This window comes from Halichoerus grypus, chromosome 13 (assembly GCF_964656455.1).
Source record: "Halichoerus grypus chromosome 13, mHalGry1.hap1.1, whole genome shotgun sequence".
NCBI classification, from domain to species: Eukaryota; Metazoa; Chordata; class Mammalia; order Carnivora; family Phocidae; genus Halichoerus; species Halichoerus grypus.
The window spans coordinates 2,367,501-2,383,949 of NC_135724.1; positions in this window are offsets into that span (position 1 = coordinate 2,367,501).

The window sequence follows — 16,449 nt, forward strand, 5'->3', positions numbered from 1 at the left end:
GCATTAAAACAATTGGGGGGAACGCGGTCTTTCGTATGAGGAAAAGCCTGACAGCCCAGCACTGGGGAGAAGCTTCTTCCCCTGGCCTGGAGACCCCCCACCCCACCTTGTCTCAGCCGCCCCCCTCCCTCTACCACTGCTGACTGGCCCACCCGCGTGCACCAGCAGAGTGTTCCAGACCGGAGGCAGGAGCAGACCACGCGGGGACGAGAGGACAGCTCTGAACCGGGCACAGCTCACCGTACCAGCAGGTGCACAAGCCTGGGGAGAGGGCGTCTCTGTGAGCCTTGACTTCCTCACCCAAGACAAGAATGACGATTTCAGGGTTGAATTTCCTTGAAATTGTCTGTCTCTCATTACGAAACCTAACCCACCAGAATACTTAATGTGTGCATAAAAGGATCTAAATAGTAAAATGTACGGACTGCATACGGAGTTCCAGATCTTCAAATTTGTTTTCCAAGAGGAGAGACAAATGCTATTTACGGAACATAACATGTAATATAGGATTAACAAAATGAAATAAATAGCAAACCTGTGTTTGCGCTTTTAGAACCTTACAGAATAACAGAGCTTTGGAAACTTAATGAACGCCCCCTTCTGTTGTCTGTCTTGCCTCAGTCTCCCCAGCATGCACGTCTGCACACGTGGCCCAGAAAGGTTGTCTTCCACCCATGTCTGCGTGTACAAGGGAGCAGCGGGTCATATAATATCGGCATCAGAATAAAAAGCTCTACCATCCCCCTATTTTCTTATTTTCATCTGAGTTTGAAGCGAACACCGCTGTGCACTTGACCAAGCTTGCTCGAACGGGCTGCAGAGAGCCGGGGTGCTTTTCCGTCTCATACTCGGCACGTGGGGAAACAACTCCAGACTCAGAGTCTCAAAAACCCTTTTCAAAAAGCCTAAGCCCTAAAGTAACAACAACAAAATCACTGAAATTGTGGGTAAGACATAAAGGCTGACTTATCCTCCACACAAGGTCATGGGTGTGGGGCTTTTCCCTCTTTGGTGACTAAGTGGATGAGGAAGAGGGCAGCTCCGTGCATGGTGGGGTCGGGGTCAGGGGTCAGACACTGTCCCCGCCTCCAGAAGCTTCTGTGCCCTGGGAGCCACCAGCCTATTCCGACAGGCTGTGCTCATCTTGAGAAAGTGCTCCTCAGTGCACTGGAATTGAAACAATGTAGCTGCAACATCTAGCAAAGAAGAAACATCCAAGCCGGTGACCACAGTTGGGGATTGATGGTGATGAGCAGCCTCCAAGTTGTCCCCTTTCCTTTTGTCCTAACTTGTGGAACTACAGCCAGTATTCCAGCCCCACCCACCCACACATCCGTATCAAGGCTTCTGAAACTCATGGGTCTTCGAGAGACCCATGACCTGTCCCACAATGTCAGAAATCGTTAGCATCTCCCACCTATTGTGTCGGGAAGTCAAGACTCTGATCTTCAGCACCTTCCTGCACTCAGACCCACCTGTCCAGCTCAGGGCTGACGGTAATTAAAAAGCAGCTCCTTTCATAGCCCCAAGGACAGTTCTGAAACTCCCGCAGTTTGGTTAGGACTGAAAGCCGCCCTGGCTTACCGCCAGCTCCCGGGAGCTGTCATGTCTCCTGCCAGCCACCGATGGGGAGACAGAGCGGTGAGAAGAGGAGAGGCGTCTCTGAGTCCCACCAGTGCCGCGAATGTCCCTGCTACCCTGCTATGGCCCGGAGTGCTCCCTTCCAGCGGCCACCCAGCCGCTCCCCAGCGGCACGCAGTTTGCCAGCTTTGCTTCCAAGGCGTGCGGGTCCTTTAGAGCACGGTTCTGTCAACACTTCTGACCTCGTCCCCAGCCAGCTTTCTGCTGCCACCACACTAACCGCAAAACATCACAACTCAGAGGCTTTCTGAAAGATGCATCTTTCTCAAAAGTCAGCTTGCCCTTGTGGGTCTGGCTCTCCACGCCCTCAATCTAAGGCCCAGCTGAGAACACTCAGGGCCCACTGTCCTCCCTGCGAGGAGGAGAAGACGAGGCCGAGCCTGAGGCACGGTGAACCCGTGCAGATGTGACGCCGAAGCGGTCACATCAAGAGCCCACGGGGACAGGAGCTCTGCACGGAAGGATGCTCCCGCCGTGCAGTGGGTGCTGAGAGAGAGCCCCTGTGGCACAAGAGTGAGGCCCCCCAGGCTCTCCAGTCATGAACTATGGAGGCTGGAAATACAGGCATCTGGATGAGCATCATGTTTTCATGGGTAAACTGTTGATGAATGCGAGAAGCACATTCTAAATCTGTTACTTGACATCATGACTTACCACCCGACTGTTGATTCCTTCTTCCCCTGTTTGGGGGTATCGTTCAGCTCCTGTGGTGCATGTGGTGCCCTGTTAAGGGTGGAGGAGGTGAGAGAGAAGAGGAGAGGGAGGAAGGAAGGGAGAAGGAAGAAGAGGAGATAATTTCTTGAAAATAAGCAGCCATGAGAAAGGACATGGGGGCATGGGAGTGTCAGCCTCCATATGAGGAAAAGGAGAAAGGAAGGAAAAAGGAGGTGGAGAAAACCATCATTAAAGGTAAGCACAAAGGTGAGGAGCTTAAAAGTGAGGGAGGGAATAATTTTGGTGCAAATGATGAGCAAGGAACTCTACACCATATTCACCCACAACGATAATGAATCAGCTGATAAAAAATGGTCAGAATCAACTTTTTCAGAACTCTGGAGTGTAATCAAGAGTTTAAAACAACTAGTGTGTGCTCCGTGATGAAAAGCCACTGAGTCTTGGTGAGAGAGCCATGAGGGCCACGGCCAGTCGCCTGCACAGGTGGCTGGTGCCGGAGAAAGCAGCCCAGACCATACTCTCAAGGACAGTGGTTGTGCATTTCCAAGGTCAGTGGCTCCCTGAGGATCAGCTCAAGGGTTGTCCTTGTCTCATCTGCCTTGGGGCTCCCCACAGCAAATGTGGGTTCCCAGGTAGTATTTGTTGAAAGTATTTAAAGGCAAATGTATTAGTCATTGCCACATGGGGCAAAGGATAATAGTTGAGGCAAGCAAGAGGCAGACCAAGCACCTTAAAAAGGAAGATGCATGGGAGGAATAAGGACTTGGAAAATGTCCACCTATACCAGGACATCAAAGGCCATATGCATGCCTGGTGCTGGGTGGGTGCTCAGGAAAGAACAAAGACGACCCCATGGACCTCAGTCTCCATGCTGCAGAAAAGCAATAGACTGCAGCAGAGTAATAGACACCCTGGCTACACATGGAGGGCTGTCCAACACAGAACCAACCTATAAGGAGTAAGAGAGTGGAATTCTTGTTGTTTGTTTGCTTGCTTGTTTTTGGTGCCAAATGTTTAAGGAAGTCGCTGTCACAACACTAGCTGTCCACTCATTAATAAAACACACACTTCAGTGGCCAAATGCAACAAAGGATACAGAGTTTACTAAGCTAGTTCAGAAACCACTAAACAAACAAGCAACATCAGAAAATGCACAACAAGGGGGGGCTTCTTATTCCCACGGTTGCCTCGTTATAACATTCAAATTGTCCAGTCTTCAACAGAAAATCACAAGACATGCAAAGAAACAAAAAGTATGGTCCATTCACAGGAAAAAAACAATTAATGGAAACTTCCACTGAGGGAGTCAAGACATTGGACTCACTAGAAAATGACTTTAAATCAACTTCTTAATTATACCGAGAGTAAGAGGAAATCACAGGGCAAGCCCTCCCCAAGTAGAGATATTGATAAACACAGAGAATGTATAAAAAGGAACCACACAGAAATTAAGAACCTGAAAATACAATAATTGGAATGAAAAATATACTAAAGGTATACAAAGTTATACAGATTGAAAAGAAAAAATAAAACTGACTTTATTCACAGATGACATGACTGTCTGTGTAGAAAATCCCTTACACACCTAAGGAACCCACAGAAAATCTCCAGAGATAATAAGTGTGTTTAGCCAGATCACAGAATGCAAAACAAATATACAAAAGCCCATCATTTTCCTATATATCAGAAGTAAACAATTAATATTTTAAACTAAAAAAAAATACCATTTACAATAACAATTGAAAACTAAAGAATGTAAGTATAAATATAACAAAATATGTGCAGGATCTGTAATGTGGAAATTATAAAACATGAATGAACAAGTCAAAGAAAATTTAAATAAATGGAAAGATACCCCATGTTCATAAATAGGAAGATACAATATCGTCAAGATATCAGCTCTTACCAAATTGAACTATAGATTCAATGCAATGCTGCTAAAAACCCCAGCAAGCTTTTCTGTAGATATCAACTACCTGATTTTAAAACTGGTAAGGAAAGCACGGCAATAGAACAGCCATCACAGTTTGTGGGGGAAGGGAAGACAACAAATTTGGAGGACCCACAATGCCAAGTTTATGACTTACTCTGAAACTACAGGAACAAGACAGCATGGTGTAGATAAAAGAATAGACACATATGTAAATAGAATAGAATAGAGAGCCCAGAAATAGACCCATACAAATATATACTACCTGTCTTTGACAAGATGCCAAGACAATTTCAAGAAAAGGTGACACAAACATGACTCCTTGCGTGAATATTAACTCAAAATGGACAACAGACCTAAATGTGAGAGAGAAAACTAGGAAACTTCTACAAGACAAGATAGCAGAAAATCTGCATGAGCTGGGATTAGGTCAAAGGGGTGATACAAGAAAGAAAACACTTAGTAAATCAGGCTTCATTAGAATTGAAAACTTTTACTCTGCAAACATATTGTTACATGAATGAGAAACAAGAGAGGACTCCTGGAAGAACACACAGGTGAAAACCAGTAAACTTGGGTGTGGTGATGCCTTTTTAGATACGGCACCAAAGATATGATTCATGAAAGATATAACTGATAAGCTGGAATATATTAAAATTAAAAACTCTTCAGTGAAAGATAATATCAAGAGAATGAGAAGACAAGCCACAGACTGGGAGAAAAATATTTGCGAAAAGCCCATCTGATAAAGAACTATTTATCTAAAATACACAAAGAAATTTTAGAAGTCAATAATAAGAAAGAAACAACTCAATTGAAAAATGGGCCAAAGACCTGAATGGACCCCCACACACACACCAAAGAAGATACACAGATGGGAAATATGCTTATAAAAGATGCCCCTCATCATAGGTCATCAAGGACTGGAAATTAAAGCAACATTCCAAAATCTAGAACATGGGCACCACCACATGCTGGCGAGGACGTGGAGCTGGCGGAAATGCAGAACGGTGCGGTTACCGTGGATGCGAATGTGGACAGTTTCTTATAAAGCTCAACTTTATCCAGCAACAGTGCTCCCAGGTATTTACCCAACAGATGGGAAGACTTACAGTAAATAGATACTTTCTCATCTAAAAGAAAGAAGGAAATTTTCCAAAGCTCTTTCTCAAGAAAGACCAGTTGTTTCATTTTGCAGGACCCAATAAAGTGAAAACTATAGGTAGAAATTCCTCTTTTACAAAAAAAAATAACAATAATAAATCAAAATCACTCAAATGAAAAGTCATGGAAAAAGTCATCAAACCAGAACTTCAGTTTCAGCCTTAAAACAGCAGGGTTTTGCATATGGGCAACGTGTCCTTGGAAGCTTCATGAGCCACTGACTCCCGATCCTCACATCCCTCCTTCACTCCCGGCTCAGGACATAAAGCCGAAACCTTGGGCCCAAGACTGACTCGAGCATAAGGACAGCGGATGCCCGCATCTCCCGTCCACCTCACTTCTAAGTGGGCATCCTGTTCCCTGACAGAGAAGTCAGCAAGCACCCTCCCAAGCTAACCTGATGCCTTGGTGCTGGGAGGCCCTGCATCCAAGGAGCTGATACGTCTCAGTTATGCCAAGGGGTCTCAGAGCTTCCAACCCCTATTTGGCTCCTCTTCCTCAGCCCACAGATATGCCAAGACCAAGTCAACCTAAAAGAAATTTTCCTTTAATTCTGCCTCCCTTCTAGCGGCCCTCCACCCTCCACTTCTCTCCCCGTCTGACTTTCCAGAGCAATGTGAGCGGCACATCTTGGTTTACTCAACCGTCATATATTAGAGCTCTGTGCCCTCCCTCCACAGAAATGAGTGCCTGATCCCTGACGACCCCAAGGAGAACAGGCTCAGAATATTGTGCAAGCAGTAAACAAATCTGTATTTGATAGAGCCGTTGAAATATTAGCCCGCCCTAATTAACACCCTCTGGGACAGGTTAGATCTTGCTATGTGTGTAGGGTGACAAGAAACAATGATTAATGCCAAAACCTTGCAGAATACTGAGATCTAGTGAATAAGAATCCGAGAAACCACAAAAGTGACTTGAGAAGGAAGAGTCATAGATGTAGAAGGAGAACAGGCGGGGGCACAGAGAGAGAGAGACAGAGGCACCACGCGGACACAGAGAGGAGAGAACTTCCACACGCGGACCGTTGGCAATGGCGTGAATATTTTCCACAGGCCAGGAAGAGTGAGGAGTGAAAGTAAGGTTAGGGAAGCAAGCAACTAAGTAACTGTTGATTACATAAAGGTTAGTTCCAGTGGATTTTCTTTGAATAATTACAAATAGAACATCCACAAAATTATGCATCCTCCTTTAATTTATTCAACCTTAAAAGAATTTCTGACGTGCTCAATGTTCCTCTTTAACTATTGTTTTTAATCCGTTGAGTGGACATATAATAACTTACTTAGTCATCCTCCTTTTGTTAAATATTTGGATTTCTAATAATGATGGAATAGTGAAACAAGGTCACAATGAACAATTGTGCTTGTAGAAATCATTTCTTGTGATGTCTTGCTTCCTCAAGAGAGATACCTGGCAGTGTGGTGATTTTATATGTGGTGCTTAGAGCCGCTGACAATTATGCCAACAAAAATTAAACTAGTTCTATTACTTTCTGCTAATTTAATATCTCTACTCTTTTATTTGTTAAGGTAGTTTAACAATTTCATCACAAGCTGTGAAGTGTCTCATGTTTCATGACCTACTGTCCTAATCAGCTTGTTACAATGAATTTCAACTGAATTAATCATCGCATATGTGGTTTAAATAATAACCCCTTTCCATGGTGTGGCCAGTAAACCAGCTAATAAAGGAACAGTATCCTTGGGAATTGTCCAGACATGAGCGTCTTACTGTATTTTGAAAGAAATGGTATATGGATTCATTTTTTGGCCCAGGTATATTCCATTACCTTGTTTTCCAGGAGATCATGTAAAAAAAAAACATGATTTAAAACTGGAAAGCATAAAAAGATTTCTGCAAAGTGAAAACTAGATGAGCCTTTATTTTGATGTTTTATAAAATGATGTGTTTTTACTCCCAATTCTTAGTTTTCATTCTAAATTTCTAGGTGATGCTAATAATATTTTATCTAAATTTTTTTCAGTAGCAGAATATACTGTTATTTGCAATCTATAAAAATACTCTTTGAAGGAAAAAATTAAATAAAACAAGAAAGCATCAGGAGAAAACAAACATGGTCCCTCTCCTTTCACCCTGACAACCCCTGTGGACATTTGGTAGGAAATGAAAGTAACCCAGGGCTAGAAAATTCAAGAAGGAATGAAAGGCATACAATGGAATGCACCCAAGATTGGCAAATCCATAGAGATGAGTCAGCCAGGGCTGACTAACCAGCGTTGGGTGGGTCAGACGCTCAGTCCGGGATGCCGGAACCATTCTGGGAATGGATGCAGTGAGGACCACACGGGGCTGCCAGCGCGCTGTGTACCAGAAATTGTACACTTAACGTGGTTAGAAGGGTAAATTTTCTGTGTACTTAACCAAAATAAAATAAGCTCAAAATATTGGCAACACATAAAAAGAACCAAACAAAGGATATAAAAGCCTCCTTCCCCTTAGCCTGTGCCTGTCCTCCCAAAACAATCACTGAAATGGTTTGGCAAGTATCCTTTGAAGAAAATACTATATGCATATAGACCCTTATATATAAATACATAGTGTAAACATATTTTATTTGCATGAATAAGAAGATGGCACATACAAAGATCTGGATTTTGCTTCTCTTTCACTGAATATTTCTTGAAAATCTTTCGCCGTCAACTAATGAAGATCTACCTTCCTCTTTGGATCGCCTATGTCATTGTTTATTATACGACTTATTTATCATCTTTCATTTAACTGGACCACTCTAGTCTGCAGCTGGTGATGTTCAGATTGGTTTCTTGCCCATATATCAATAGGACCTGGGACAAATGATCGATACTTGGAGAATTTTTAAATAATCATGGTGCCAAGATGGAGGCACCACTTCCTTCTTCCCAGTGTCGACACTCCATTGCTGCTCTTTATGACGGTGAAGACATTCTCTTGGTAAGTGGCCATTTCCTTTCTCATACAGCCTTGCACTGAGAGGCAATTAGATCACATTCGAGGCTCCCTGTGGCTCGGTCAAGAAATACTTACTGGGTGCCCACTATGTATCTGTCTGTGTCCTAATTACTGTAAGATCAGTATTCAAAGTGAAAAAGTTCCCGCCCAGAAGGGGTTCATATTCTAAGGGGAGGAGACAGACCATCACACAGACAGTGATCACAGATGCCGCTGAGTGGGTTTCGAGGAACTTGTCTCAGGTAGGAAGCCAGGAAGTTCTGTCGAAGGGGGTGACAGGTAAGCTGAGCCTGCGTACAGAGAAAACAACAGTCTTACAAAGTCTGGAAAGAACATGTAGAGCAGAAGACAGCAAGAGCGGTGGCCCTGACCCACAGCCGGCAGATCCAAGACACAGAGCATCTATCCTGGAAGGGAACCCAAGTGCAAAGCGGGTAAAGGGAGGTAATGCCTAGGAGGTGAGACCCGGGGTTCCCATGGGGCTATGGAGTCCAGGTGAGCTTCAGACTGTACTCTGGTTGCAGAGAGATGCGTGCCAAGATGACATTTACGGACACCAAGAAGACCAGGGGATGGGCGAGGGCGGCCTGGAGCCACAGGCCACGTCTCCGCCCCAGACCTGCGTACGCTGAGCTGTTCACGGCCACGTGTGGGCAGGGGCTGCAGTTCCGGTTGGCTCACTGCTACCGTCCAGGCTCGGGGCTCTGATCGTCTCTCTCCTATTCCCCATGTCACATTGTACCCCTGAGTAGTGTAAGGAGCAATACACTTCTAAGATACTCTAAGAAGTGGAGGTCATTTCACCGTACATAAATTTAAATCTGTTCGTAGTCTGAACACATGGCCCTGAGTAATCCTTCTTTTTTGTTTCATTGAGTTCCCTTATATTTTTATAAGCTACATCAAGCAAAGCAATTTTTTTAAATGACTGTAACACTAATAGTGGTGAATCTGACATCAATCCTGTGTTGAATTTGACCAATTAAAATACGGGTGTTCTTTATAAAGTGGACAAATCACTGGAAGTAATTAATCGCTCCCCAAATACTGTAAGCAGGGTAAAAGAAATAGCACATAGGAAAAGAGGTGCAATCTCCTTCGAAGGTGACACATAGAGGTCACCTTCTGAGACCTAGGGCTTTACTGGCTGTGCCCGGGAACAAACTTTATTTTTCCAAATACTCAATTGAGAAGACATTGCAAAGATGCTCACATTATTCGGTGTCTGGCAACTTCATTCTTTGATGTGAGTCTTACTCCTGTGGTATAAGATAATACGTTACTAGAAAAAATTAAATTTTCAGTAGATTTTAATGAAAGCCAATAAATTACATCTTGACTCCACCATTAAAATGTTTACCATCATATTTCATATGTGGAGAGCACTGTATTCAGACTTGGGGTTATTGTCTCAAGTTAAACAGAAGTGGCTTATTAATAAATCAAAAATTAAACTTTGCAGTCAAAGCCAAATCCCAGGGATTACAAAGGATTTTTTTAAAAGATTTATTTATTTATTTATTTATTTATTTATTTATTTATTTATTTTAGAGAGAGCGAGCATGGGGGAAGGGGCAGAGAGAGAATCTTAAGCAGACTCCCCACCGAGCATGGAGCCCCTGTGGGGCTCGATCTCACTACTCTGAGATCACGACCCGAGCTGAAACCAAGAGTCAGACGCTCCGCCCACTGAGCCACCGAGGTCCCCAGGGATGACAAAGGATCCGTGTCGTGTCAGGATCTCACCCCTTGGTTTGTCTGTATCTGCCCCTAAGTTTGGCTCCCTCGTTTCTCCTTCATGGATTCTGACAAGGCAGGTCGACGGCAGCAGATCTTTATGTCAGACCAAGCTCTGGTGTAATAACTCAGATGAATAAATCACACGAGGAATCTTGACATACGAGATTCTGTGCTTTGACACAGAGCTAATACGTTCTAAAGTATTAAGGAATAGAAGCCTCATTTTCAGGCTCTAATTAAGTGTCTTGCAAATTGTTACAGAATGTGAAAAGTTTAACAACACTGAAAATGAAGACTGGCAGTCAAATTAATATCAGAATCTTGAGAGAAATGAAAATAAACAAAGATAAAGCTAAATATAACCTGAAATTACCTCAAAACTTTTAAAGTGCCTGAAAAATTAAGTGGCATTGTCTTTATGAATCCCGCACGCGACTCCTGGCCTAAAGAAGCCGAGTTGGGACGAGCTTCCTTGAGCGCGGAGCAATATCTTAAATACTTTACCCCAAATACCTTCCACTCGCCGTGTGTCCACCCCTCAAACGCCATCCTTGTACATTCAGCTACAGAAGATCCCAGACTGTAGAAATCTGGAGAAGAAGTAAGTGAGGAGTGAGGGAGAAAGCAATCGCGTGCAGCGTGTGACAGGTGGGCAGCAGGGGCCCGGGAAGGGAGGACAGCCGGTCAGCAGGAGGCTCTGCGAGGACCTGAGGACCTGCAGACAAGCAGCATGGGGTTTTTATCATCAAAATCTTCACAGAGTATAAAAGACACAGAAATTAGGGTCTGAAAATGGTGCATCTCAGGACATCACAGAGGGCAAAACAAGGATATGTTCAGAACCAGACTGGCAGCCACGGGGACAGACCCCGAAGGAGATGTTCCCACACACAATGATGGGGAACCGGGGTCCAACCTGCTTTCGTGTGCTGGCTGAGCACGTCTCAACTTGCTTGAGTTTGGGTAAAAAAAAAACAGAACATATAATGTGACAGAGATATTGGCACTCCTTGAGAATATCAGAGTGAAACAATCTGGAATAGCCAATCCAGTTTAAATGGGTCATCAAAGATCATCAGACATGGGGGGGGGAAGGGGGTATCCTGGAAGAAAAGATTAATAAACACTGACATAGGGAAAAACTGAGATAACTCAAGGAATAGAAAAAAATTAACTTTAATATTCTAAGAGATTCACTAGGATACCACATTCACAAATGAATATCCTATTAGCTGAAACAACCAGAGGACAAAAAAGCTTTTGGACGTCAAAATACACTTATAACTTTGGTTATTCTTAATTTAAATTCAATTTGGTTAACATATACTGTATTATTAGTTTCAGGGGTAGAATTTAGTGATTCATCAGCTGCAGATAACACCCAGTGCTCATTACATCACGTGCCCTCCTTCATGTCTGTCACCCAATTACCCCGTCCCCCTACCCCCCTACCCTCCAGCAACCCTCAGTTTGCTCCCTGGACTTACAACTTTTTTTAAAAGAAGAGCAGGAGAGAGAGGTATTCCAGAATGAAACAAAGAACAAAAGAATAAGAAGGAAAAGAAGGAAACTAGGAGAGCAAAGACAGACTCTGTGAGCCAGGGTCAAACCAACAACAGACCTCTAAACACAAAATAGAGGTGAAGAACCACAGAGAATTCATGGAAGCGTCTGTCCAGCACGTCTGGAGAAGACCTCAAGTGTTCAGGTGGAAAGGATCCCCTCGGAGACAAGTAAGAGGGATTTTTAAAGACTCATCTTTGGAAACATCCCAGAAAATTTTGACAGAAGCAGAGAAAATGGCAGCTTCCAAAGAAAAGCAAGGCCACCGCGGAGGACCGAAAACTAGCTGGCATTGACCGTCATCAGCGGTTTGAACCCGCCTCACACCCCACAAAATTATCAATCACAGGCAAGGCTAAAATAAAACCACTTACAAATAAGGAATAATTCAGTGGCTTTTTTATAAAACTACTTGAAGATGTTATAAAGGATGTTATTCGGGAATAAAAGATACAGTGTATAAGATCTGTTGCATTTGAGGATATAGGATGTACATTGGAGACACATGTTTGTCTGGTCAGTGAGAAAGAAAAAGGCAACTAAAACCTCACCAGAAAAAATTAAAATTCTACCATGGTACAATTTCAACAACTGATAGGAAAAAGGAAATTCCTGAGGGAGAGAATTCGTGCCATGTCGACACCCTGAATATTGTCTTTTGGGTCACACAGCTAGCCTAACCTTGGCCTGCAAACCCAGGCATGTCATTTCCAGACGGCGTGGCCTGCTGAGAGGCCCCCGCAGGGAAAAACTGGGAATCTGCTTTCCAACCACTTCCACCCAAACCCCAGCTCTGCACTTCACTATTTGAGGGGCTTTGAGAAACTCTTTCTGTTGTTGTTGTTTGACATTCAACATAAAATATTGTTTCGAATATACAGTTTTAATATATTTTAAGGACACTTTGTTGTGAATAAAAATGTGTCCACATGATTTTTTAATTTCATATTGTTGTTTTTAAAAACTAAAGGATTTAATTTTTTCTCTCCTTCTCTTATCATCTTTTATAGTTTCTAGACTTTTGCCCTTTTTCTCAACTGGCTTATATAGGACTAAAATAATTTATGAAATGTTGCACTTAATGATACTTAAATATTAATTTTGAAAGGATATTGAGTAGAAATGCATATGCCATTCTATGTTAAATTAATAAATTAGATAAATGGGCACAGGCCAAAATTACGGAGGAGAAAATGAAATCATCTAGGTCCATATACCACTCAGGCATAAAAGGGATCTGTTGAGATGCCAAGGAATTCCCCTCGTTCTTTAACTCTTTCAGAATAAAGGAAAAAACAAAACTTCCTGAAATATTTCTACTGAAATAAAGTAAGCAATAATGGCATCTGAACAAAAAAACAATCATTAAAATAACATGATTGCCATTGATGGGGTATCCCATTAATGGAATATGGTGAGAAAATAAACATGTAACTAAAAAATATTGGAAAGGACAACAAAACTGTTGGGTTTTTTGCATCTGGGACGATTGTCAAAACACCTAGACAAAACAACTAATAATTTATTAAACCCAGAGTTCAGTAAAGTAGTTCAATATAGGATCAGCATAGAAAAGCAATAATTGTCCCATGAATTAATGAATAAAGAAGATAGATTTCTTTGCATATGCAAAGCATACAGACATGCTGTGTAAATGGACCGCAGACAACAATGAGGAACCAATATTTTAAATACTCTGTAGGAATCCTCCCCAAAGTAATCCATAATTCAATGCACCTTCCATCAAAATTTCATTGCACGTGGAGGACGGTGGTGGGGAGCTTGACAAAACAGTTCTGAACTTCACCTAGATGAGGAAGTTGCAAAAAGGTCACAACATTTTCTGAAATAAATGAATCATCGTGGGGACAGCAAAGTTTGAAGGTGTTTTGCTCCCTTTCAGCAATCTTTCCTGCAGAAATAAATACATTTTAGGGGACTCAAAAGGTGCTCACTGTTGTATCTGACAATAGTAAGAAAATTGGAGATTACCTAACTGCCGATCTAAATTGTGCTGCATAAGTTAATTCTGATTCAACTGTTCTGGCCTCCTGTCCACTCACTGAAATAAATACTGTCTGTGTGGCGTCGTGAGAAATACTGAGATGGCGTGTCTACATCTCGGCTAGTAGGGAAGAACAGCAAGAGACACTTAGAGGCAAAAAAGTTTACAAAACAATATGTACAGCCTGATCACATTTACTGAAAACATTCTTTGCGTGAACATAAATATTTCTCTGGGTCTAGAGTTATGTTTGTCCATGAACAGCAAAATGTGGAAGCATCCACCAAACTCCTGAGGAACGAAAAGATGAAGGAGACCTTCCACTTTGTACTCGATGCATTTTGTGTAGTTTGATTTTATTAATTGAGTGAATGTTTTGTAGTTTTTTTAATGATAAAAGAGGAATTTCCAATTATTTGGTGATTTTTAAAATGTCCCTATACATAACTAGACTCACTCGCTGCTCACTGGAGCGTCTGTAACTTAGTAACTTTTGTCTCTCTGGCAAACAGCGCTAACTTTGCAGGTAAGATGCCCTGCATCTGTAGTTCACAGCAAGAAAGCCAGCAGAGGGTGATGCTGATGTCTCAAGAGCCGCCGGTATTCGGCACACGAGCACACAAACAACACCATCAGGGGCTGTAGAACGTGGTTCTAGAACGCCCCCTTGAGTTCTTTCTAAAGAAATCTCTGGAGACGCAAACACGTTGCTCACCTGGCGGTGAGGATGCTCCTAAAACCTAAAGCCACCAGCAAGAACTGAAAGAACTCGATCTGCCAAAAATACTTACATAATTATATACTTATAATATGTAAGTATATATTACTTATATACTTACAATCAGGAAAGGTTGTTCAAATATTAAGATTACCTAAGTGAGAAGTTTATTTTGTGAAAGAAACAATACTTCTTTGACTGACTTGCTAATAGTAGAAATCAGACCACAGGGTGCCGGTCCACCCACCGAGACATCACAGTTCACTCGCCCTGCCAGGACTGTGGAGACCGTTGCTCCGGATCTGTTCCTGGTGCCTGCCCACCGAGGAAGCAAGCCCCACGGAGCACCGTGCCCCTCCTGAGGCATAAATGCTCAGCGCGAATCAGGGAAAGTCGTTTTACTTCCTCTTTCATGTCCTCCTTGGTCTTTAACTTTTAAAATTCCTCTTGTTCTATTCTTGGGAACTGAAGAAAAAAAAGATTAGCAAACTGCAGAAAGATGTAAAATATGGAATAAATATAAACTGAACAATAATCTAGCATTTTACGAAAATATTTCTTATCAAATATTACAAACTCTTTGACAGTGGGTGATGTATTCATGCCATTGGGTCAGTCACTGTGAAGATACTGAGTTGTGTGCTCACTACTGAAATTGATACCAGACCCCCTGGAATGGTCCTTTCTAATTTTACCGTCCGTGACCTGGTGACCTCGAGCTTGCTTCGACACAGAAGCGTCCTGCTGTGCGGACAGGAGTCACCCTTCTGCCCAGACACCTGTGACAGCTCGATAAGCTTCCCGTGTATTCATCCTCTGAAAATCCATGAGCACCTGCTTTCACCACCGATGCTCGTACCTCGAAACACTCTGGATCCTACCCTTTCCCTGTGGCCCTTTCTCTGGGGGGATGACTGCGGCACCTGTCACCCTGAGATCTCGGGCATCTTCTGCCGGCCACAGAGGACAGTAGGCACAGGGCTCTTCCCGGGAAGCCACCCCGCGCCAGCTCACTCCCTCATGGGTCCAGGGACTGTGGTTGGGAGGCAGCAGAGCAGACTGGACAGGACAGAGCCAATCGAACATCCGCACATCCCGACTCTTCAGACTGCCATCTCAGCAGCGGTTCTCAAAGCGTGGTCCCCGGGCCCGCAGCATCAGCACCGCCTAAGAACTCGGGAGAGATGCAGATTCTCAGGCCTCACCCCAGACCTACTGTGGCAGGAACTCTGGGGAAACACGCGGTTTCACGGTGCCTTCAGGTGACTCTAGAGACCCCCGTTCTGCAACATTCCGGGAGCTCCGGAATTCCGTGCTCACTGACTGTCTCCGCTGGGCCTAGACGGAATCATCAGCCAGACAGCCGCTAACACATTCCCAGCTCTCCAGCCAACAAAATAAACCCACGCCCACGAATGACCCATGTCAGTGAGTCAGGCTCGAGATTTTGCCACTCTGTCGTTTGGGGCTGATCGCACTGGAATCCACTTGGATGCCCGCGTCAGGTTCCTGTCGCTCCAGATTCACGAGGCCCGGCTCGGGAAGCTGAGTGCAGTGCTGCTTCTCCAAGTAAATCACCTCCAGTCTGTGTGGACACTGCTGTCATCATAGCAACCAAGGGTGGGGCCGTCCCATCCTAGCCTGTCGCTCGGGACCAGCACTCCTGCCAGGACATGGCGAGTGATAAGCTGCTGTCAGGACCAGCCACAGCACGAAGCAGTCGTAACACTCCCTGCGGTCAGGCCCCTGCGCGGCCGCCCCAGCCTTGCTTCTCACTGAGACACCTGTGCTCACCTGCCTGCCATTTTGTCCGGCTCTCTCCTCCCCGGGACAACCGGAGAGCCCGGTGCTACATCCGCGCCCACGGGGGGCACCGCTGTGTTTTATAGAGATGCTCATGCTCGCTCAACGGGGTACTCCTGAGCACGCTGCTAAGTGGCGTGTCCTCTGGGTCCCCCCACGAAAAGCAAAAGCCTTGCATCAGTACCTTCACCTGTGAGGTCAGAGCTGTTAGAAGGGCAGGCCCAGGGGACACCTCTGAAACATCTCCCCCAACGTGGG